The sequence below is a fragment of the Rattus norvegicus genome, chromosome 6 (genome assembly GCF_021556685.1).
Source record: "Rattus norvegicus strain SHRSP/BbbUtx chromosome 6, alternate assembly SHRSP_T2T, whole genome shotgun sequence".
In the NCBI taxonomy this organism is placed as follows: Eukaryota; Metazoa; Chordata; class Mammalia; order Rodentia; family Muridae; genus Rattus; species Rattus norvegicus.
In genome coordinates, this window is record NC_141539.1 from 41103270 (window position 1) to 41127916 (window position 24647).

At 38.4% G+C, this 24647-nt stretch overlaps 1 pseudogene; it reads right to left on the reverse strand.

Moving 5' to 3' along the window:
* Window positions 1-12651: 12651 nt before the first annotated feature.
* Window positions 12652-13091, reverse strand: Rpl27l8 (ribosomal protein L27 like 8; annotated as a pseudogene).
* Between the last annotated feature and the right edge of the window lie 11556 nt (window positions 13092-24647).

The following is a 24647-nucleotide window of genomic DNA, read 5'->3' on the forward strand; positions in this document are numbered from 1 at the left end:
TACTGTACTTTTTTATTCGATATTTTTATTTACATTTCAAATGTTATCTCCTTTCCCAGTTTCCCCTACAGAAACCTGCTATCTCCTCCTGTTTCTATGAGGATGCTTCCCCACCCACCCACCACTCCTTCCTACCTCCCAACCCTGACATTCCCCTACACTGGTGCATTGAGCCTTCACAGGACTTATTCCATCCTTCCCTGAGCTATCAATTATGTAGGGCCCAAACCCAATGTCAGGAATTTTAAGCCTCCTTTTTGTCCATAGTTCGTGAGAGATGATAACATGTCTGAGACTCATTCTCCAATAGAAGCTTGATTTTAGTAGTGAAATTACTAACTTGCTTTCTGCCTCAAAGTTGGTGAAATGTGTTCCCACTTATGGTCTTGTCAGCCCTCAACAGTCCTCTCCTCTAATGGCAGAAAACAAACACCCAGCTCCAGGGTAATTGGGGGACTTGGTCTTGCATTAGGCTCCCAGATTCTGGAGGAGAAGCAAGGGAGATGTGGTCTTGTTGGCCTTCGTATTGGAGGTTTTACACAGAGATCTCTGGCCCAGCCAATGCTAGGCTTCAGGCGTTGGGGAGAGAACTCAGAGCAAGGAGGGGGAATCGCCTCTGCTGGGACAGCTGCTGCAGCTGCTCCAACTCTGTTTCCACCATTGCTGCTTTAGTTGCTCTAGGATGGCTTCATCCTCGTCGGCTGGACTGAGACAGCAGGAAGCTAGATAGCCAGTGAGGGGTGTGCAGGGGAGCTTCTGGCAGTGATTTGAGAGAACAGATCTCTTCCCCAAGTGACAGTGTTACAGCTCTTATGACAGAAGCTCTCAAACAATGTAGCAGTTCTCACATACCTTTAATCCTTCTGGATAGGATTCTTATATACAGTCTTGGGGTGGGTCAGGGTTTGACAGTAGGTACTTCCTATTGGCTTGGTCTGAGAGCTTGGGAATACCTTACCTACATGTGGGAGGGCATGGTCCTGCTTCTACATGACTGATGGCCACAAGCCTCTCTAAAGAGGGCTGTGGAGGGGCTGTAGCTATGTGAGAGGGGCCTGGCCTCCTGGGGGTTTAGGGACTGCCCACTGTCCCTTGGGGTCACCAGGGTTTCAACCTTAACTCAACCGGGAACCAGGATACCTTTCACAGCCTGCCGCCCCACAGGGTCTAGGGACATCTGGAAGGAAGGCGGTTGAATAAAGGCAAGTCATATTTGACAGCCAGAAACCTGAAAGTTTCCTCTCAGCAGGATTTTCCTTCCTCCATGGAAACTTACCGGAAGTGTATTACCTACCTTGTTCACAGTCTGTTTCCAGAAGCCACTAAGTGAAGGTAACATTTTACCCTGCTGGTTTTATTTCTTACCTAGCCTGTCCTCCATCAGGGCTCACAAAATGCTGCCATACAATTACAGCAATCTGACAAGCACTTCACAATTTCCCAGAGCTCTTAAGTGGGCTTACTTCCTCCGCTCCTTTCATTTTCCAACGAGTAATTGGAGTGAGTCAGTCTCCTGTTGCCTCCAATTTCCAGAGCTCCCTCCTCAAGGAGGAAGAAGGCAGGTATGGCTTCAGCATCCTCACCAATTTGCAGTTGGGGGACAACAGGCATGCAAGCTTTATGCCTTCCCACACTCTATTATGCTCTGGTCCACTCATTGCTGGTTTATGATTTAAGAGTTCACTCTGAGTCCTCCTTGTTTTTCGCAGTTCATGCAAGACCAGTACCAACCAGTTGTCCTATTCAGGCCAGCAGTGTTCCTTCCCAAACTCACCCCCTGCAATCATCTGAACTTCCAACTTAGGCAATGTGTTTTCATTGTTACCAAAAGCCTCTCAGGTTCTTTTCTTTATAAATTTTCTTATATAGTTCTCCTTTAAAAAGTTTTTTAGCCAGAAATAGTGGCTTATACCTGCAATGCTAACACATGGAAAACTGAGTCAAGGGAATGGTTTTGAGTTCAGTGCCAGCCTTGGCTATGTAGAGAGTTCCAGGGTAGCCAGGGCTGCAAAGCATGACCCTGCACCAGAAAACAAAAAGAGAAAAATTAAATATACATACACATATACATATATACAAATATATACATGTATATACATATACATAATATATTCATGCATATTTACAAACATGCATATATACATACATATATAATGAGTTCTGATATTCAGGGTCACTGTCTTTCTAGCATATTGTTCTGGCCTCTTTACGCTCCCTCCCCCACCACCACCACTAGGGACTCTACCTTCTTAAGAAATGCTGGCACATACAAGCTGTGCTCTGTGCTCAAACTGAAAATGGATATACAGGATGATTTCTGATAACAAGAATTTAGAGGCTTTACCTAGCAGAATCACCTGCTGATAGGAAACCTCCTAACTGTGTTCTAAAAAACAAGTCCACTGGATGTACATATATATATATATATATTTACATATATATAAACATACATACATTTTATGTGTGTATACATATATATGTAGACATTTAGGTAAATACTCACATATGCATGTTTATGTATCTATACATACATATGTATAATTTATATATGTGTGTGTGTATTTTTTCTGCTGACTAAACTCTAGCATTCAAGGATGATTCTTACTTTCTCAATAAGATGTTTATCCTATTCTAGCTACTGTAAGAATAGATAAATCACTCATTTCTACCTAAAGGTATCTTTGCAGGCTTATCTACTTTAGCCGTTACTAACACTGTCCACTACATGAAACCCTAATATTCATATACATAAAGAAGCTCAAAGATTAGCAGTGTTGCAGAAGAACAGAAGGCTCATCACTGTGCCTTGCAGGGTATATGAAGACTGTAACTATGCTGTTAACAGAGTGTAGTTAGCACTAAGATTCCTGGTGAACGGTACCTACCCAAGGTTAAGGAAGACTTTGCAGGGCAATACACATGGGTAATACACATAAGGATCTAGGTAGAGTTAGTTACATAACTAGGACAATCATGGGATCATCCCAGAGAAAAGCAAACACAAAGTCTCCAAGGAAAAAGCAGGCCTGTTAAACCAGGGGTCTGTAAGCAGTCAAAGGAGCCAGGACAGGGTAAGTTAGCATTGATTTGGGAGGGAGCTGGGGAGAGCCAAGTGTGGTGATGCAGAAGCCAGGATGACTCTGAAGACAAAGGTATAGAGTTTAGTACAAACTACAGGCAGAAGGGGCAGGATGGGAGAGTTGTAATTAGCTTGGATTGTCATGATCAAATACTCCAGAAAATATTCTTTTTCAGGTGAACTTCAGGTACATGGTTAGCCAGGCAAGCACAGATGTGTGCATGTGCATAAGAAAGCATATTCTTGGTCCTTGATTATTTTACTAGGTGACTACTTCCCCAAGTATGGCTTTACTCAGTGAAGTTATTTATTGTGACAGGAACGAAACCTAGCACATTCTAACCCCCTCAGCTCACCTTCAGTGTACCCTTCTGACAAAAGCAATATAAATCATACTCAAGGTCCTGATTCCTAGTACACACACTTTGTCTACATTATAAAATCTCAACTCTACCTTTCTCACATAACAAGAAGCCCAAGAATCAGTAAGAAAGCAAAGCCTCCTTGTAACTAATGCCATTCTAGACAAGTACAATCAGTAAAAATAACATTGACAGCAATGAGCATTTGGTGTTACCAACATGCCCCTGTGAAGAAGCTGTGTGTAGGCTTATCATTTCCTACTGGGAATTAGGAAAGGTATTAGGGTTGAAACTGAACTTTGGCATTTCAAACAGCACCTTGTATAGAGGCCAAATATGAGGACTATTTTGTAGCATTCATCTCTGTCTCTCTAAAATCTGTAGGTTGAAGTCCTAACTCTTACAGCTCACAATATGAGCTGAGTTAGAGATAAGACGCTTGCAGGTAGAGTCTGCTCAATTGTGGTAAGATTACATAGATGTCAGAATCTGCCAACACAGCACTAAAGATTTTCTTATAGACGGGTAAAAGTTTACATGTGAGCTTACACAGGCACCACATACACACAACAAAACACACATGCATATGCACATGCATATACATGCAAACACACACATACACACGCAAACGTGCACAGGAATATATACATGCACACACATGCCTGCACACAATGTACCACAAACCACAAACATACATGCACATACACACATGCATATGTACACACACGTACACACATATACACTCATACTCAAAAGCATGAATAAACACACAAAGGCAAAATCTCTTCTGAAAAAAAAAGCAGAGATTACAGCATTGCTTTTACAAGCCAGGAAACACCACACAGTGTTAAAATAGAAAAACAAACGAGAAGTAGGACCTAGGCAAAAGATACAAAATAAAATTTCCCTTATAACCCTTGTCTGGAAGTAAACCTGATATCTTGATCATGGGGTGCTGTATTCTACAACTGTTAGGCTTTATACATACATACATACATACATACATACATACATACATACATATATACATATATACAGCCCTCTTCTTTTTTATATTTTTAATTTATTAAATATATTTTTCAACATATAATTTTATTTTAATTAAACTTTTTTCTTTTCTAGGATATTTTTATTTATATTTCAAATGTTATCCTCTTTCCCAGTTTCCAGAAACTCACTATCCCATCCCCGCTCCCCCTGCTTTTATGAGGGTGCTTCCCTTCACCCACTCCCTCCCGCCTTCCCACCCTGGCATTCCCCTACACTGGGGCATCAAGCCTTGACAGGACCAAGTACCCCTCCTCCCCCTGATGCATGACAAGGCCATCCTCTACTGCACATGCAGCTGGAGCCATTATTCCATCCTTGTGTACTCTTTGGATGGTGGTTTAAAACCAGATACACAGAAACTAATAGGAAAGAAAGTGGGGAAGAGCCTCAAATACATGAGCACAGGGGAAATTTTCTTGAACAGAACACCAATGGCTTATGCTCTAAGATCAACAATCAACAAATGGGACCTCATAAAACTGCAAGACTTCTATAAGGCAGAGGACACTGTCATTAGGACAAAACAGCAACCGACAGATTGGGAAAATGTCTTTACCAATCCTGAATCTGACAGAGGGATAATATCTAATCAAAAACAAAGACCTCAAGAAGTTAGACTCCAGAAAATCAAATAACCCTATTAAAAAATGGGGTACAGAGCTAAACAAAGAATTCTCAACTGAGGAATATGGTTGCGAAGCACCTAAAGAAATGTTCAACATCCTTAGTCATCAGGAAAATGCAAATCAAAACAACCCTGAGATTACACCTCACACCAGTCAGAATGGTTAAGATCAAAAACTCAGGTGACAACAGATGCTGGCAAGGATGCGGAGAAAGAGGAACACTCCTCTATTGTTGGTGGGATTGCAAGCTGGTATAACCACTCTGGAAATCAATCTAGTGGTTTCTCAGATAATTGAACATAGTACTAACTGAGGACCCAGCTATACCACTCCTGGGCATATACTCAAGAGATGTTCCAACATATAGCAAGAACACACGTTCCACCATGTTCATAGAAGCCTTATTTGTAATAGCCAAAAGCTGGAAAGAACCCAGATGTCCCTCAACAGAGGAATGGATACAGAAAATATGGTAGATTTATACAATGGAGTACTATTAAACTATTAAAAACAATGACTTCATAAATTTTTAGGCAAACGGATGGAACTAGAAAGTACCATCCTGAGTGAGGTGACACAATCACAAAAGAGCACACATGGTATGCATTCACTTCTTAGTGGATATTAGCTCAAAAGCTCAGAATACCCAACATATAATTCACAGACTACATGAAGTTCAAGAAGGAAGATCAAAGTATGAATGCTTCAGTTCTTCTTAGAAGAGGAAACAAAAATACTCACAGGAGGAAACACAAAATGTGGAGCAGTGACTGAAGAAAAAGTCATCCAGAGACTGCCCCACCTGGGGATCCATCCCATATGCAGCCACCAAACCCAGATAGGATTGCTGATGCCAAGAAGTGCATGCTGACGGGAACCTGATATAGCTGTCTCCAGAGCGGCTCTGCCAGAGCCTGACAAATACAGAGGCAGATTCTCATAGCCAACTATTGAACTGAGAATGGAGTCCCCAATGGAGGAGTTAGATAAAGGACCAAAGGAGCTGAAGGAGTTTGCAACCCCATAAGAAGAACAACAGTGTCAATTCGACCAGACCTCCCAGAGCTCCAAATCCCTCTTTCAAAAAAAAATATATATATACATATATATATATATGTATATATATATATATATAGAGAGAGAGAGAGATACAGATATAGATATGTTATGGATCATTTTCTTACAGCAACCATGGAAAATAATACACACTTGTCATGTTTATCATATTATGGTAAGAAAAATTGTGTCTGCATTCAGTCAGATTTATAAACTCCTTTCATAGCAACAGAATAGTCACCACTAATTAATGCCAGCAAGTTCAATGTAATAAAACATTTGTAAAATATTAGTCAGCATCGAAAAGCTAACCTAACTCGTGTGAAAAGGAGATTTCAATCTCTATTCCTCATGCTGCTGAGAATGCACTGTTCTTATAATCCATTTGGTCAACAGAAATGGTACAGAAACCTTTCTTCAAATCAAGATAAAATATATATAAAAGCTATGAAACGTAATCTTAGAACTGAATATAATATGAAATCCAGTAATAGATTTGTTAAATTTATTTATTCAAATGTTACATTTGTAAAAGAATTTTTGTCAAAAATTATTTTGTAATAGAAGAAAATATTTGTTTCATTGTTTATTTATGTGTATATACATATGTGAGTGAATGTAGATGCCCGAGGATACTAGATGGCATCAAGATCTTGACTTATAGGCAGTTATAAGGCAACCAACTATGTGTATGCTGGAAACTGAACTCAGGCCCTCTGAAAAAGGATCAAATGTACTTATCCACTGATCTATCTCTCCAACCCACCAATGTTACCTTTGTTAGTATTAGAATGGAGACTATTCTCGTATAACATGGGAATACTTAACCCAATCATAATAAATTTTATTTATTTACAAGAATACTTGAAATATACCATTAAGTTACAAAATGAAAGGAGTCTCAAAAGTCTAGGACAATGACTCTTGGTATTCTCAAGACTCTTTCAAGGAGTCTCTGAAGTTCAAACCACTTTCATGATAATGTGAGCACATCATTGGCTGAGAAGGACTCATTCTTGTATTCTTGTACAGACTGGACAGTGGACAAAAAATATTGATCATAGTGTGAGTACCTGGTGAGGCTCTCTTCCCTTTTAGTTGTGTACCCACAAGAGAGTTATTTTCTTTATATAATTCATCTAGGAAAGTATGTCATAAAAAGGTGAATGCACCTGAGAAAATCCAGCTGATTGTAACTATTAGCTACTAAAACTACTTATAAACCTAGGTCACTGTGTTCACTAAATATTTATTGATCTGGAAATAGAAAGTTATTATTGATACTTTATCCCCTAGTTTAATTAACATGTAGTTGGTTCAATATTAAAGTTTTTAATAAACATTTTTCCTTCAGTTTAATTAATATGTGACCAAATAAGGAAGATTCTGCAGCCCTCCAGAGCTTTTTGTGCTGTGAAGAAATGAAGAGTTCAAAACATGAAGAAATTATATGGGTTGGGCTTTCTCACTTGGGCAAGAAAGAAGAAGGGATACTTATGGGCACCGTGGGAGGATGTTGGATCACAAGGATCAATTGCCTGAAGGGTATAAAAGTTATTGTTATCTTAACATCTTTTAAACGTCTCCTAGGTATTGCTAAATTCTTCCACTTCAGGACACTTGGAGGGTGTAGATTGCATCCAGTGAAAGGCAATTTGTTTTCATTTCCACTCTTTTTCTTCACTTTAAAAAAATCTCCCTGACTTCAAGCTATCACTTAAGACCAAAAGTTGAAAACTATCTATTAACTATATTTTCAAAGAATCTCAGCTCATAAGATACTGCGAGACCTACAATCTACAGACAAATTAGCCATCAGCTTTTTGGAGGCAGAATTTATCAAAGTAATTTGGGTTGTACCAGCAGTTTTTAGAGAAATGGCCTTGAAAAACATCACCAGGCAGAAGGACCCATTTTTCCAGGGAGACTCATACAGAGGCTAGGATGAAAATCAATTTTGTATTTAATTATTTATAGTTCCTATTACAATAAAATGTTGGGATTGTCAATGATGTATCACAAAGATTTTGTCGTTTTAAAAGGTTTAATTTTTTATTGATTTATTGATTTTCTCCCTTTCTCTTCTTTCTGGCCCAAGTGAAAAAGCCCAATCTATATCAGTTCTTCATGTTCTGAACTCTCTGTTTCTTCACAGCAGAAAAGCTTTGGAGGGCTGCAGAAGCTTCCTTATATACTTTATCTGGTCACATATTAATTAAACTGAAGGAAAAATATTTATTAAAAAATGTTAATACTGGACCCACTACGTGTTTATTAATCTAGGGGAGGTATTTAGCAATAATAACTTTCTATTTACGAATCAATAAATATTCTGATTATTCATTGGTTTACTTTGGTTTTGAATTCAAGCTGAGCCAGTCATCAGTATCTGCAAATAAAAACTCGATGTGTGAATTTGAGCCAGTAACATAGGTCACACACCATGTTCTTTTTCTTTCTTTATTTTTTTTTCATCTTTATTAACTTGAGTATTTCTTATTTACATTTGGAATGTTATTCCCTTTCCCGGTTTCTGGGCCAACATCCCCCTAACCCCTCCCATTACCCTTCTATATGGTGTTCCCCTCCCCATCCTCCCCCCATTACCGCCCTCCCCGCAACAATCACGTTCACTGGAGGTTCAGTCTTGGCAGGACCAAGGGCTTCCCCTTCCACTGGTGCTCTTACTAGGCTATTCATTGCTACCTATGAGGTTGGAGCCCAGGGTCAGTCCATGTATAGTCTTTGGGTAGTGGCTTAGTCACTGGAAGCTCTGGTTGGTTGGCATTGTTGCTCATATGGGATATGAAGCCACTCAAAGCTCTTTCAGTCCTTTCTAAGATTCCTTTCTAAGAGTCCTTTCTAAGGGTCCCGTTCTCAGTTCAGTGGTTTAATGATGGCATTCGCCTATGTATTTTCTGTATTCTGGTTGAGTCTCTCAGCAAAGATCTACATCTGGCTCCTATAGGCCTGCACTTCTTTGCTTCATCCATCTTATCTAGTTTGGTGACTGTATATGTGTGGGCCACATGTGGAGCAGACTCTGAATGGGTGTTCCTTCTGCCTCTGTTCTAAACTTTGCCTCCCTATCCCCTCCTATGGATATTTTTGTTCCCTTTTTAGAGGAGTGAAGCATTCCCGTTTTGGTCATCCTTCTTGAGTTTCATGTGTTCTGTGCACCTAGGGTAATTCGAGCATTTGGGCTAATAGCCACTTATCAATGAGTGCATACCATGTGTGTTTTTCTGTGATTGGGTTACCTCACTTAGGATGATATTTTCCAGTTCCATCCATTTGCCTATGAATTTCATAAAGTATTGTTTTTGATAGCTGAGTAGTATTCCATTGTCTAAAAGTACCACATTTTCTGTATCCATTCCTCTGTTGAAGGGCATCTGGGTTCTTTCCAGCTTCTGGCTATTATAAATAAGGCTGCTATGAACATAGTGGAGCACGTGTCTTTTTTATATGTCAGGGCATCTTTTGGGTATATGCCCAAGAGAGGTATAGCTGGGTCCTCAGGTAGTTCGATGTCCAATTTTCTGAGGAACCTCCAGACTGATTTCCAGAATGGTTATACCAGTCTGCAATCCCACCAACAATGGAGGAGTGTTCCTCTTTCTCCACATCCTCGCCAGCATCTGCTGTCACCTGAGTTTTTGATCTTAGCCATTCTCACTGGTATGAGGTGAAATCTCAGGGTTGTTTTGATTTGCATTTCCCTTATGACTAAAGATGTTGAACATTTCTTTAGGTTTTTCTCAGCCATTCGGCATTCCTCAGCTGTGAATTCTTTGTTTATCTCTGAACCCCATTTTTAATAGGGTTATTTGTCTCCCTGCAGTCTAACTTTGTGAGTTCCTTGTATATTTTGTATATAAGCCCTCTATCAGTTGTAGGATTGGTAAAGATCTTTTCCCAGTCTGCTGGTTGCCATTTTGTCCTAACCACAGTGTCCTTTGCCTTCAGAAGCTTTGCAGTTTTATGAGATCCCATTTGTCAATTCTTGATCTTAGATCATAAACCATGGCTGTTCTGTCCAGGGAATTTTCTCCAGTGCCCATGTGTTCGAGATTCTTCCCCACTTTTTCTTCTATTAGTTTGAGAGTTTCTGGTTTGATGTGTAGGTCCTTGATCCACTTGGACTTAAGCTTTGTACAGAGCTTAAGTGAGAAGAATGGATTGATCTGCATTCTTCTACATGTTGACCTCCAGTTGAACCAGCACCATTTGCTGAAAATGCTATCTTTTTTCCATTGGATGGTTTTGGCTCCTTTGTCAAAAATCAAGTGCCCATAGGTGTGTGGGTTCATTTCTGGGTCTTCAATTCTATTCCATTGGTCTGTCTGTCTGTCTCTGTACCAATACCATGCAGTTTTTATCACCATTGCTCTGTAATACTGCTTGAGTTCAGGGATAGTGATTCCCCCGGGAGTCTTTTTATTGTTGAGGATAGTTTTACCTATCCTGGGTTTTTTCTTATTCCAGATGAATTTGCAAATTGTTCTGTCTAACTCTTTGAAGATTGTGTTGGAATTTTGATGGGGATTGCATTGAATATGTAGATTGCTTTTGGTAAAATGGCCATTTTTATTATATTAATCCTGCCAATCCATGAGCATGGGAGATCTTTCCATCTTCTGAGATCTTCTTCAATTTCTTTCTTCAGAGGCTTGAAGTTCTTATCATACAGATCTTTCACTTGCTTGGTTAAAGTCACACTGAGGTATTTTATATTATTTGGAACTATTATGAAGGGTGTTGTTCCCCTAATTTCTTTCTCGGCTTGTTTCTCTTTGTGTAAAGGAAGGCTACTGATTTATTTGAGTTAATTTTATACCCAGCCACTTTGCCGAAGGTGTTTATCAGGTTTAGTAGTTCTCTGGTGGAACTTTTGGGATCACTTAAGTATACAATCATATCATCTGCAAATAGTGATATTTTGACTTCTTCCTTTCCAATCTGTATCCCTTTGATCTCTTTTTGTTGTCTGATTGCTCTGGCTAGGATTTCAAGGACTATATTCAATAAATAGGGAGAGAGTGGGCAGTCTTGTCTAGTCCCTGATTTTAGTGGGATTTCTTCAAGTTTCTCTTCATTTAGTTTAATGTTAGCTACTGGTCTGCTGTATATGGCTTTTACTATGTTTAGGTATGGGCCTTGAATCCCGGTTCTTCCCAGGACTTTTATCATGAAGAGGTGTTGAATTTTGTCACATGCTTTTTCAGCATCTAATGAATTCATGTGGTTTTTATCTTTCAGTTTGTTTATATAGTGGATTACGTTGATGGTTTTCCATATATTAAACCATCCCTGCATCCCTGGAATGAAGCCTACTTGATCATGATGGACGATTGTTTTGATGTGCTCTTGTATTCGGTTTGCAAGAATTTTATTGAGTATCTTTGCATCGATATTCATAAGGGAAATTGGTCTGAAGTTCTCTTTCTTTGTTGTGTCTTTGTGTGGTTTAGGTTTAAGAGTAATTGTGGCTTCATAGAAGGAATTCGGTAGCGCTCCAACTGTTTCAATTTCGTGGAATAGTTTGGATAGTATCGGTATGAGGTCTTCTATGAAGGTCTGATAGAATCCTGCACTGAACCCATCTGGACCTGGGTTCTTTTTGGTTAGGAGACTTTTAATGATAGCGTCTATTTCTTTAGGAGCTATGGGGTTGTTTAAATGCTTTATTTGTTCCTGATTTAACTTCAGTACCTGGCATCTGTCTAGGAAATTGTCCATTTCCTGCAGATTTTCAAGTTTTGTTGAATATAGGCTTTTGTAGTAGGATCTGATGATTTTTTGTATTTCTTCTGGCTCTGTTGTTATGTCTCCCTTTTCATTTCTGATTTTGTTAATTTCTCCAAAATTGACCATATAGTCGGTCATAAAACAGGCCTCAACAGATACAGAAAGATAGAAATAATCCCATGTGTTCTATCAGACCACCATGGGCTAAAGCTGGTCTTCAATAACAATAAGGAAAGAATGCTCATATATACATGGAAGTTGAACAATGCTCTACTCAATGATAACCTGGTCAAGAAAGAAATAAAGAAAGAAATTAAAGACTTCTTAGAATTTAATGAAAATGAAGGTACAACATACCCAAACTTATGGGACACAATGAAAGCTGTGCTAAGAGGAAAACTCATACCTCTGAGTGCTTGCAGAAAGAAACAGGAGAGAGCATATATCAGCAGCTTGACAGCACACCTAAAAGCTCTAGAACAAAAAGAAGCAAACATACCCAGGAGGAGTAGAAGGCAGGAAATAATCAAACTCAGAGCTGAAATCAACCAAGTCGAAACAAAAAGGACTATACAAAGAATCAAGAGAACCAAAAGCTGGTTCTCCCAGAAAATCAACAAAATAGATAAACCCTTAGCCAGACTAACCAGAGGACACAGAAAGTGTGTCCAAATTAACACACCATGTTCTTTCTCCTTTTTCAGCTCTCCCTCCCACCTCTTTTTTTTTAATTTTTTAATGACGAAAACAAAAATACATCTAAAAGCGAAGCTTCTGGAAAAACCATTTGTTCTTCCCTGTCTTGTATCACTCCTCAAACTTGACCTTGGCCTCCCGCCTGGCCTTGCATTTCAGTGCTGGGTCTCTGAACACATCCTTGTTGACAACAGTTTTGTCCAAGGGGATATCCACAGAGTACCTTGTGGGCATGAGGTGGTTGTAGTTATAAACTTTCACAGAGGACTTGATCTTGGATCGCTTGGCAATCTTCTTTTCCATGGCAGCTGTCACTTTTCTGGGATAGTGGTCAATTCCAGCCACCAAGGCATGGCTGTAAGTGCGGTCGGAGGTGCCATCATCAATGTCCTTCATGATGACAGCTTTGCGTCCGAAGTAACGTCCAGCCAGGACCAGCACCACTTTTCCAGGTTTCATAAACTTGCTCATTTCAACAGCAAGCAGCCAGCACCCAGCAAAAAAGAAAGAAGCCACACCATGTTCTTAATACCATGCATTTTGAAATTGGTGGCATATGTTCTCATGGAGTTACTATGAACATTACTTATTGTAATTTGTGAAAATACGCACAGCAGGACCTAACTGATGTTCAAGTGCTAACAAACATCCAATGCTACATTTAGTTTTCTGTAGATTTCCAAATTTGTATTGGAATCAGCATATAGTTTCTTCACTTCCTTATGAATAGTCTAGAATCTATATGGCTATCTTTCTATGATTATTCTCACCTCTAATCTTGTCTCCAAAAACTTTCTGAAGCCTGTCTAAAACTCCCTTTTTGCCTCCAGAGTATCAAGAAGACACATTACCTAAGACATTTTTGGTTTCTCCTTCTCCTAGAGCTCATACCCCTGATCAAGCAGGCTCTTCTGCTTTTGTTGGTATCTTCACTTGATGCTTTGTGCTCCTCTCTGTGTGATGATACATCTCTCTCCTAGGTTATTCAACATTTGCCCTCTGGAGGTTATGAGATTATGCTAGTCTCTTTGCTTTCTCTTGTGCAGTGACTATTACACTTGATCAAATCCCTGCTTTCTCCCCTTTATCTTTGTGATTCTTGAGAATAGTAGGAATTAAAATAGAAATCCTAAGGAAGATTCTACAGCACACAAATAAACCTTGGTTAGTCTTTTGCTTTGCCTTTGTATCATTTAAGATTAGAAAATGACTTGGATTGATTCTTGCAGTTTCTCACAAATCTATATTCTCATATGCCAATAGTTCTCCAGATGTGTTACCATTAAATTGACTTTTGTCTGAGCAAAAGCCTGGAATTACCCAGAACACGTGGAGAGCAGGGAAGAGTGAGGGTAAGCCAGAAAGTCTGTGGTGCTCTTGCATCTGCGCTTGATATAGGACACTTGGAAATTGCAAACCTGGACTTTGGCATCAGCATACCATGTCCAAACCCCAAATTCAGCAGATGCAAATGTCCTCACTGTTATATGATAGCTCATTCTCCTGGATGTTCTAAGGGAGGGCTCATTGTTCTAAAGTGGATAAAGAATATCCATTATTCAGATTGCGATTGTAAAAATTAATAATTATTGCATATTGCCTTAAAGAATCCAAGCAGAGTTTGGGAGAGTAGCTAACTTGAAATTTTAAGCATTTATACAGAATTCTGTTCAAGTAAGAATTCTCCTGTAGCATAAAATCCATTCTTATCACCCTGTACAAAGCTCAAGACCAAGTGGATCGAAGACCTACACATAAAACCAGATACACTCAAGCCAATAGAAGAAAAAATGGGGAAGAGCGTCAAACACATGAGCACTGGGGAAAATTCCTGAACAGAACACCAAAGGCTTATACTCTAAGATCAACAATCGACAAATGGGACCTAATAAAATTGCAAAGCTTCTGTTTGGCAAAGGACGCTGTCATTAGGACAAAACGACAACCAAGAGATTGGGAAAAGATCTTTAACTATCTTACATCCAATAGAGGGCTAATATAATATCTAATATATACAAAGAACTCAAGAAGTTATACTCCAGAGAATCAAATACCCCTATTAAAAATGGGGTACAGAGCTAAACAAAGAATTCTCAACTGAGGAATATTGAATGACCCTGAAGCACCTAAAGAAATGTTCAACATCCTTAGTCATCAGGGAAATGCAAATCAAAACAACCCTGAGATTACACCTCACACCAGTCAGAGTGACTAAGATCAAAAACTCAGGTGAAAACAGATGCTGATGAGGATGTGGAGAAAGAGGGACACTCCTCCATTGTTCATGGGATTGCAAGCTGGTATAACCACTCTGTAAATCAGTCTGGTGTTTCCTCAGATTATTGTACATAGTACTAACTGAGGACCCAGCTATACCACTCCTGAGCATATACCCAAAAGATGCTGCATCATATAACAAGGACACATGATCCACTATGTTCATAGCAGCCTTATTTAGAATCTGGAAAGAACCCTAATGCCTTTCAACAGAGGAATGGATACAGAAAATGTGGTACATCTACACAATGGACTACTGCTCAGCTACTAGAAACAATGACTTCATGAAATTCATAGGCAAATGGATGGGACTAGAAAATATCATCATGAGTGAAGTAAACCAATCACAAAAGAACACACATGGTATCCACTCACTGATAAGTAGATATTAACCCAAAAGCTCAGATTATCCAAGATACAATCCACAGACTACTTGAAGCTCAAGGAGAAGGATTACCAAAGTGCAGATGCTTCAGTTCTTCTTAGAAGGGCAAACAAAAATATTCAGAGGAGGAGATATGGAGACAAAGTTTGGAGAAGAGACTGAAGGAATGGCCATTCAAAGCTCACCCTACCTGGGGATCCAGCCCATATACATACAGCCACCAAACCCAAAGAATATTGCTGAAGCCAAGGACAGCAAGCTGACAGAAGCCTGATATAGTTGTCACCAGAGAGGCTCTGCCACAGCCTGACAAATACAGAGGTGGATGCTCAAAGTCAACCATTGAACCCAGAATAGGGTCCCCATTGGAAGAGTTACAGAAAGGATTGAAGGAGCTGAAGGGGTTTGTAACCCCCAAAGAACAACAATACTAACCAACAAGAGCTCCCAGGGACTAAACCACCATCCAAAGTGTACACATGAACAAACCCATGGCTCCAGCTGCATACGTAGCAGAGGATGGCCTTGTTGAGCACGAATGGGAGGAGAAACCCTTGGTCTTTCTAGGGCTTAACCCCCCAGAGTAGAGGAATGTCAAAGTGGAGAGCCAGGAAGAGGTGTTTGGATGGGTGGGGTAACATCCTCATAGAAGCAGAGGGAGATAGGATGGGATAGGGAGTTTATTGATGGGAAACCAGGAAAGAGGATAACTTTTGAAATGTAAATAAGTTTTAAAAATCCAATAAAAAAGAAAAGGTCAAAAAATATATAAAAAATTAAATCTGAACAGTGTCATGAGATCATGCATGAGAAAGCCCCCTGAATTATACCAGATGTACCATACAGTCAAGATCAAGGTCGCCATCCACATTCACTCCCTACACTTTCAACATGCTATGCAAAGTCTGAAATATTTTTATGACTATAGACTACACTAGAGAACTTGGCAACTACTTTTAACAAGGGAAAAATCTGTCAATCATACTCTTTGAAGCATATCACTCTCTGACATTTACTCATCAGAATGGAAGTTGCAAGATGACAGGTAAAGCATTGTTTTGGCATGCTCTTTGTTACTGCTAGCGATTTTAATATTTTGTGAAGTGATAGGAAAAATCCTTCTGTATGTTTGAGTTTGCTGAATCCTTGTCTCATACTGTTCCCAACCAGCACCTTCTTTTTCTTCACCATTTTTGTGAGTCCCTCACTTCATATTGGCACAATGAGTTGTAAAAATAAAACAGTGTCATGCTAATGCCATATACTCGCTACCATGTAACTTCACTAGTTGAAGTTAAGTCAAGGAATCGCTTCAAATTCTTCTTTATATGACATTAACAAATCTTATTATACCAGTCTGGTAATGTCTTTGCAATTACTGTGGTTACACATTTTTAATTCATCTATCTTTATGTGTGTAGGTGTATTCAAAATTATGCATATGAGTTTTTACTTGCACTATTTTGAAATAATATACATATAAATAAATAGATATATATGCATATAGGACACACATCTACATGTGTGCCTATGTTCCTGTGGGCTGCCATACAAAAGTTAGGTATTTCATCTCCCTTTCCTTTGAAACAGAGAAAGCTTATTTTTTTTCACATGTTCTTATATAATCTGAGTTGGTTGAAACACTGTGGGTTTATCAGGAGGAAATGGATTTTGCTATTTCTCACTATATCTGTTATTTCTTCCTCCAGGGTAGACAAACTTATGTGAGTGACTGCTGGTGAATTGTTCCATTGATAAAAGTGGGGCTAAGAAGCTTTTTAAATGAAGTAACATTGAAAGAACTTGTCTATTTGACTCTGCTTAGACTTATTGATAAAATCATGCATTCTCTCTTCATCTTTCCATCTTGTATGAGTTTGGTCACGCTGATCAGATTCATCCAAGGAAACTATTGAATTCCAGGTCTAGCTGAGCTCATCCAGAACAAATAACCAAAATCCTTGTCTTGACTGCACCAAAATTAAGGGGAACAGGAATAGTGGCAGACTGTATTATCCCCTGGGGATCAGCAGCTGTCTGCCCAGATTTGGAGTAGTAAAATCCAATTTTTAGTCCGCCACATGCACTGAGAAACAGCAGCAACCCCACTGGCTTGCAGAATTTGGGCTTCTGCAGTTGTGAAACAGGATCAAACATCAATTTCAGTTGCAGGCGAGAGATTTTAGGAGAGTATCAGATGGGCATGAGCAAATTGCAATCATTAAACACAAACTGTCACTAAAGCAGCAGATCAGAATCTAAGTCTTATTCCAGGTGAGAAACCCAAGGCAAAAATCACAGTGCTGTAGGAAGAGGGGATGCCCAATCTATCCCTGCACAGATTGCCGGGGCTTCTGCAACAGCTTTGACGGGCACAGCTCATATGTTCCACTGCACAGCTACCCTCGGGGACTCTCTGTTCCCTCATCCATAGAATGAAATTTAAACTTTTAGCTTCTGATTCAAGGCCTTTTACCATTAAGCTTCAACTTTTCTAGACAATCTGATTGCCTGAGGTCGCTTCTTTACAACCATCTCCAAATGACTCACCAGTTTTTAGGAGGATCCATACCCTAGAACTACTTACATAAGATGCTTTATCAGGCTTCTCATTTAATGCCCTAACCAGGTTGTGAAAACTCAACCTCCTGTTCTTTGTGTCACTCTCTTGCTCTCTCACTACTATGTATTCTCTCTCTCTCTCTCTCTCTCTCTCTCTCTCTCTCTCTCTGTGTGTGTGTGTGTGTGTGTGTGTGTGTGTGTGTGATATTTAGGTTTCCACTTGGTAGTTTTAGTTTCTGCTTCAGCTTGTATTATATATCTGCATCTTAAGAATCATGAAGGGGTTTGCAACCTCATAGGAAAAACAATAATATCAACCAACTCAACCCCCAAGAGCTCCCAGGGACTAAACCACCAACCAAAGAATACACATGAAGGGAGCCATGGCTCCAGCTGCGTATGTAGTAGAGGATGGCCTTATCAGGCATCAAAGGGAGGAGAGGTCCTTGGTCCTGTGAAGGCTTGATGCCCCAGGATAGGGGAATGCTAGGGTGGTGGGGCAGGAGTGAGCAAGTGGGTGGGGGAGCACCTTCATAGAAGCAGGGGTGGTGGGATAAGAGGTTTTTGGAGGGGAAACTGGGAGGTGGGAATACATTTAAAATGTAAAGCACAAAATAACCAATAATTTTTTTAAAGAATCATGGAGTGGTTCTACATCAAGCATGCATCTTCTTATTACTTTACAGCCCTCTGCATGTATATGATACATGAGAAGCACATTGTATAATGAGTGAACAGGTGAACAGATGCATGGAAAGCATTCAAAAGCAATGTTAACTGTATATTATGACCACCTCCATGTATACCCATGAACAGTGAACAATCAGAAATACATTATTTCATACACTGATATAACCAGTACTTGGCTATCTTACAGGTAAATTCTACCCAGCTTTAAGTATCCGGTCATCCTGATCTTACTCCTCATGACCTAGGACAATGAGTATCTATTCTAGAGATTCAGTATCCCTAATTTTACTTACCAGTTGGCAGTGCTGCCTACGCTTAAGTTGTGAGGATACTGAAAGGCATCTGCACACTTCCAAAGCTCCCCTGGGCAAAATCGCTGATCTAAAAATTAGAAAAAAGAAAATGTTTTCAAACCAGATGATGACCAGAAATAAAAAGAAAATTACAGGCATAGATTATCTTCCACATAGATGAAATCTCAGAGCCAAAGATTAAAAAGTCAGATTTCCATATACGCAAAAAATACATCAAACTAAATTTTTCTTAAATTTAATTGATTGATAAAAGTATATCTAGTTCATATTTCATGCATGTATTTAAAGAGAAAAACAATAAAATCATTTCATTGGATTCAGTTTGTAGACTTTAACAAACCCAACTAATGGTTAAAATAGGCCAACGATGATAAAAACAAAGAACTCAATAAGGTAAGCATAGAAATACTCCACAGCTTGTTAGAGGTTGTGTGTTTTAAAAAGATAATATACAGCATTTTAAGTAGTAAATCTATACAGATTCCCCTTACTATCAGAAGCAAGGCTAGAATGCAGACTTTCTTATATCAATAGCAACACTTCCTACCTCCCTTTTAATCAAACTCTAATCCATCACTTGTATCTTATTAAAATGACCTAAATGCTAATGCATGCAGAAGATATTTATTCCATGTACTATTATGTATGATGTGTATGGGAGTGTGAAGGTGTGTACATGTGGAGAATTAGAAAACACCTTGGATTTTGTTCCTTATCTTTCACCTTGTTTGAAGTGTGTCTGTGTGCCAGGATAGCTGGCCCATTAGCTTCTAGGAAGTCTCCTGTCTCCACTTTCCAGCTCATCACCAGCATGCTGGAATTACATATGTTATTCAATATTTTTGGTAATTTTTTATTTTTTAATTAAGTGTATATGTATAGGACTATGTGTGTTGGTGTGTGCACATGAGAGAAAGCACCCTTAAAGGCCAGAAGAGAGTGCTGGATCTACTGGATCCAGAGTTACAGGGTGACTATGAACTGCCCAACATGGGTTCAGAAATTGAACTTGGATCTTCCTGGAAAACTATGAGTTCTTAACCATCTCTCCAGTTTCCTCTTGCAACATTTCCTGTTGGTTCAGTAAGTCACAACTCTAATCTACTAAAACATTTCTCCAGCTCTTGAATTTAAATTTTCAAGAAAATGGTATGGTTTCATTTTATATGTAAAGGAATGAAATAAAAGATAATATAAAAAATCAACAGAGAGGAAGAAAACACCAAAGGAAGATAAATCAAAACAGATATAGGACAGAATAGCAAAAGCTCAAGTTAAGGAGAATAAACGTGCAGAACTTCTTAGAAAAATCACACAGAGATCACAATTGTTAGAGGAAAAATAATATCAATGTTATGAGGATAAAGGATGCCAAACTTTGAATTGACTGGTTTTCCTAAACATCAAAAATAGAATAAGTGAAGCAGAAAATAAATATAAATATATAATAAAAGAATATTTTTCTATAGTATAAAAAATCTGTACATAAACTTAAAAGAAAAATACTGTGTTCCCAGAAACCCCATACAGACCCAGAAAATTGAAAATGATCCAGTGAAGCTATTGAATTGTTAAGTCAACAAACAGAAGAGATCAGAATTTTTATGCCATTTCTCTGAATGAAGTCATGTACACCAAGTCTAATATTGAGTCAGACATGAATGCTCCTAATAATGAAGTTAAGAAGATGTGAAACTGTACTGATTTTTCTCATCTTTCATTTCAGAAAGTCAATGTATTGGTATAATTAAATACATTATGTAAAGCATGTACAAATGTGTGCTTCTTCCTATAGTTGTTGTTAGCTATAAAGAAGGCCAACATTAGTTCAAACTTTCCAGAATTTTTCCAATAAATATACATACCTATATACAGCTGTGCTTCTACATATACTCCTGTGTATACTCAGTAATGGCAACATCAATAACAGCCATAAAATGTTAATAGAAAATGGAACTATGTATCATATCCATCTTACCATAATAAATAAACATAGGTGGATAATAAGTACTACATTTGGTAAGAGTAATGCCCAAAGCAACATGTCTCTAAGATCTAGTGTTTATAACACCTCAGGTCACTGGTTCTCAACCTTCCTACTGTGACTCTCTAATACAATTCCTCATGTGTGGTGACCTCCAATGATAAAATTATTTTGTTGCTACTTCATAACTATAATTTTGCTGCTGCTATGAATGGAATGTAAATATCTGATATGCAACCCCCCAAAAGGTTACATCCCATAAGTTGACAACTGCTCTCCTAGAGAGTATCTGCATGGTCTTGTTTCCTTCAGTCCATAAAATAGGACCCCACCCCAACTTGATCCTGCCCCACTGGAAGGCTGTCCCACTTGAAGACACATTAATAAATCAGAAAGAATGCCAGATCTGTATTCTCAGTGGCCAGCACGGTAGGCCAAGAATGTTACTAAGTCTTGATGATGATGATTCTGGGACAGAGTCATCAGAAGGCTGCAGGAACATGTTCATATTCTTCAGCTTTCTTTCCACATATAATAGACCAAACACTTCTCATTCTTTGTGACCTGATTTACCATACTGGAAAGATTCTTTGACAATATAATCAACATTGCACAAAACTTCATCGAGTTCATTCATGAACATTTTCTATGCTTATTCACTATAGCACATTGCTTACTTACCTGGATGTACATTATTTGTCCTGAAAACTTTCCTTCAAAAAGGGATACAAAATTAACTCTAAACCTTTTTTCCTAAAGGAACAAACTAGTTAATCAAACTCAGGAGAGATGTAATGGATATTTTTTGATATATAAAATATGTACATATATGTGTATATATATATATAGTTTTATTTCCATATATATATATAGTTGTAGCTAGGGATATTTCAAAGACTTGATGTTTCAAAAACTGGATGTTATCTGATGTAAGTTTTCATTCCTTGTTAGAACTGAGCCTTAAGGGCTACACAGCAGCTCTGCCGAGACCAGATCCCTAAATCTGTAGCCAAAGCAGTCTAATAACCCGGCCACCATTGAAATGAACATAATCAATGATTTGCACTGATGGGGAAAATTCTCAGATAAGAAAAAAGAGGAGAGGAAGGAAAAGGAAGAAGAGGGATGTAATTCCAGATTGAAGAAAATTAATCTTAAACTTGTATTAGTTTTTCTCTCAAGGTGTTGACATAAGAAAGATAAAATATAAACGGTCTCAAAAAATATGCCCCTCTACTGTCCTTGACATTCTATTTCTTTCCCCTTTCAAATCTTGGGTCTGAAATATTTCAATTTTAGTAGCAAGGCAAAGCTTTCAAGCATGTTTTTCTAAACTATTTTTCTATCAAAAACTGTGGATGATAAATGATTATAAATCCTGAAAAGAAGTGTGAAGAGTTAAAGATTTCACACTTGAAAGTTGCCAAGCTACCTTGTTAGAGTGTCAGAATGATATATAAGCCATGAGACCATTGGGGCAGACACAAAACACAGCTTATTACTCATAAAGTGCCAGAATCTAGGATGCTATTACTTTTTTGCCCAGTCCCAACCCAAGGGGTTGTTGAAATCTCTGGGTAGTGTTTGTTTGCATCTGGTACTTATTCTACCATATACATTTTGAGCCTAGGAAATGCCAACCCCTTCTAAAATTTTTATGCAAACTTAATTGACATTTGATCCATTCTGAGAGATACTTCCTTAAAAAAAAAGATGAAAATGTAGTTTAAAACAAACATTGCCAGTATCATCGTTTACAAGCAAGCCAAAAGTCAGAGAACACATAGAGAATTGTGTTACTGTCCATTTTAAGTATCTTAATTTGTGCCTGATGTCATTCATCACCAGTCACTCCAAATAATCTGGCTGATAGGTGCTATAACCAATTTATACAACTTCAACTATGACTACTATGAATAGATCAGTCATTAAGACAAATTCAATTTGAAGTATTAGCCTTATTTTTTTCCCCTCTTTCCTGAGTTTAGAATTTAGACCATTGTAGTTTATCTTTAAAGTCTTGGTTTTCATATTGGTATTTCTTCTTGACCTGGGAATCGATGAAAATTGTATTAATAACATTCTACTTGAGTAGGCAAGGTAGAGATCTAGTTCAAATATTCTGTTCTATATAATTCATCTAAAGAGAAGTACAAATTTCATATCAGATGTTCTAGTAGATGATTTCCACTACAAGAATACCCATTTCATAGCATATGCAAGTATGAATTGGTTCTTTATTGATGAGGCCTATTTAAGAAATTGGGGATCTCTAAAATTATATAAGGTTTGAATGAGTTATTGATGACTTGTGATGTTAGCCTTGATCTCTAAGGATCTATCATTTGTGTTTTAATATTTCCTGGCTTCCAGGCAAGATATGCCATCTCGCCATTTCAAGGGTGTGCCTGGTATCAACACAGGAAAACGTTGGAAGTTTTCTATGTCTAGAGTATGGCTTGATGGGACCTCCAGCTGAGCTTTGCAGCCAGCTGGAGTTAGGTTTTAAGTTTTATAGAAAGAATCCTCCTTCCTGGGGTGATCCTGGGGACAGTTGTGAGATCAGTATGTCTTGAATAACTATCCACGGAATAACTGGAAATGATGCAGAAAAGGCAAAGAGAAATGATGATGGAACTGGGGTGGAATAAGCCAGTGCACTGAGTCTGTATTGCTATTTCAGCTAATATTTTTCAGTTGATTCCTAAAGGCATCTGGCAAGAGAATGCCAAGTCCAGCAGATAGTGAAATTTAAGACTTTTACAGCATTTTGAGTCATAAACACTTAAAAGGAACTTTAGTAAGAACTCTAAAGGATGAAAATTATTAATGTGTCTCCCTCCCTCATCACTCCAAGTGTGAGGTATTCCTTTACAACCAATGAGGGTTGTTGGTATCTCTCCGTGTCCACAAAAAATGGCATGCCTTATTGTAATAGCTGTATCTGCTAGCTTTTTTGCACATTCATTCCTTGCTTGTAATCAAATCTTTGGTTTGGAAGAGTCAGGGAATAAATGAAACAAGGCTTGGGGCTGGAGAGGTGGTTAAGAGCTGGATGTTCTTTCAGGGGACCTAGGCTCAATTCCAAGTCCCCACATGGCAGCTCACAACTGTCAACTCTAGTTCTAGGGGATCTGACACTCACACAGATGTAAATGCAAGCAAGATACCAATGCTCATGAAATAGAAATAAATTAAAATTTAAAAATCAACTAAAAAGGAAACAAGGCTTTAATAAAACTCACTTTTATAAATGGCCTGACTATCCAATCTGATCTTTTTCTGATTGTGCAGTAACCAGAGGATACACCAATCAAGCACACCAACTAAAGAAAGTTTCAACATGATCAACAGCATTCAAGAGCTTTTAAATTTATATGTGGGAGTGGTGTGAGTACATGAATATTTATATATCTACACAGATTTCTACAGATGTATATAGATATGTAAATTTAAATCTTTTCAACACTTTCATTATGATCATCAACCAGGAATCAGTCAAGAGAAAGTTAAATTTCTTTGGACAGACATATTCAGTGGACTAACTGCCTCCCTTGAACATGTGGACCAGGTAAAGTTGAGAAATGGAGATTTAGAAATAAATTACTAACTCTAGATGTCCAGAAATGTGGAAGGTCCATTAGTTAACTTGACTTTGTGTGGCTTTGGAGACACAAAGCTCAATTTCTGTTAGACAAACAATAGCTTGATTGAAGACTTTACTGGTATGATTAGTATTATATTAGTCACAACAGCCCTAAAGCATAGATTGGCATTCACTAATGGGATGAGACAGATTCTCTTCTACCTAAAAT